This window comes from Dicentrarchus labrax, unplaced genomic scaffold (assembly GCF_905237075.1).
Source record: "Dicentrarchus labrax unplaced genomic scaffold, dlabrax2021, whole genome shotgun sequence".
Classification (NCBI taxonomy): Eukaryota; Metazoa; Chordata; class Actinopteri; family Moronidae; genus Dicentrarchus; species Dicentrarchus labrax.
The window spans coordinates 18,531,578-18,533,445 of NW_026136720.1; positions in this window are offsets into that span (position 1 = coordinate 18,531,578).

A 1,868-nucleotide genomic window follows, 5' to 3' on the forward strand; every position below is an offset into this window, starting at 1 on the left:
ACAATTTAGTTTAAGCTTTTGAAACCTGATCATAAATTACCACTTTTTGTAGGAAGACTATAATTTTCTCGTAAATACAGTGAATGCTGATTTCTCTCCTGCAGTTTTCATACACACCTCCTCCTCTGCCTTCCTGCTCTACAGTGAGCGCATTTGAAACATAATCATAACCTCCATAATGATTCTTCAGTGTAGCGGCACACTAAATGCTTGTTATTATTTAACACTGATGTAAGACCCATTATGAAAAAGGGAACAGTAAAATAGTTGGATATTGTAAGCTGGTGCTCTGAACAGTCCTGTAACTGGGTGAGTTGTAGGTCTGTAAAGGTTCCTCCGTGTCACCCAAAGCAACAGACCCCTTAAACCCTCAATAAGCATTTTTTTAAAACCACTTGAGGGTTGCAGGAACAACCTATAAACAACACACTGACATATTATATAACCTCAGAATGCTGATATGGTAACATGTTAGGAACCAGTTGTCTATTTATCGATTTACTACTTATATTCACCCGATAAAGTACAGTATTTACTCTCCTTTTGGCTCCGTTTTGGTTTCAACCAACTCTAACATTGTCTGTGTGCCATGTAGTTGTATTGTACAGTGGTTTATAATAGCTTTCACTAACAACCGCTACTTGCTGTGGCTGGAAATGATGCAGGTGAATCAAACAGTAAAGTTACGGGTCAGTAAAACCAACAATGAGATTAAGTTCTGTAGAAATAGTCACCACTATTAGCCACTTTAACATCGTACAAAGTTTTTTCAATTTTTTTTTATCTTGTGTCTTTTTTATGTTGAGTAATGTTCAGTGTACAAAATATTCTATACAAATAAATTTAACTGCATTAAACACATCGACAAACTGTTTGGCTTAATTGAGCCGTACAGTTAAAGGTCCAGTGTGCAACATTTAGGAGTCTCTATTGGCAGATCGTATATGTACGTATTTATTACAGCAGCTGAATACTCACTGATGCTGCTGTTAGCTCTGCTCCCCTTTTCATACACAGAGAGATGCATCTGCTCAGTGTGACAAGGGAGGCAGATATTACTCATGTTTCCTGTCAACATTTCAGATGGACAGCATTTGTTTTCTCTGAAACAGGTGGTCAGTTTATGAGAAATCCTTTGGTGTGGTCGCCCAAGGCAATAAAATAAAATAAAATAAAATAAAAGTGACAATAGTTTCAAAATTGTATTAATGATTTCTAAACTATTCTCAGTCCTTGCTTAATAAGCAATATAAGTTATGTATTCCTATGCAGTAACTGTCTTACAATGTTGAGGAGTCAGTAGTGATGTGGGCTCCTAATAGAAGAAGAAGAGGGTGTTGTCGCTGGAGCAGAACAGGTTTAATCCCTCAAACGTTTATCCTGAAATTCATCCTTGTTTGTTTTGATGGATTAGAAACTGATGACAGACTAAGCTCTGACCTTTTTGCTGATATGCACACAGTAGCTAAAATTCATTAATCTCTCTTGACTTTCACTCATGTTGTTGTGTGTCCCAAAGACATGCAAATATTTGCACATGCTGTCCTGTGATTTATCCAGCTTGTATCATTGTCCTGAGCATGTTTACATCCTTATCTTGATTGATTCATGGTAGCAAGCTTAAAAGCACAAATATTCACAGTATTAACACATAGATGTTAGAATGGTGTTTAGAAAAGCATCTATCGTATCAGGAAAGCAAATAAATGGGAAACAAGACCTGCTCCCTGTGATAAAAGAGATCAAGAATAGGTCAGGTTTTTGGTTTTGCTTCATGAATACAGTTAAATACATGTCATTTACAGATTCTATTAGAAGGGTTGGATGTCTCTGCACAAACACTTTCTTTCAGGAAGGACATTTCCACC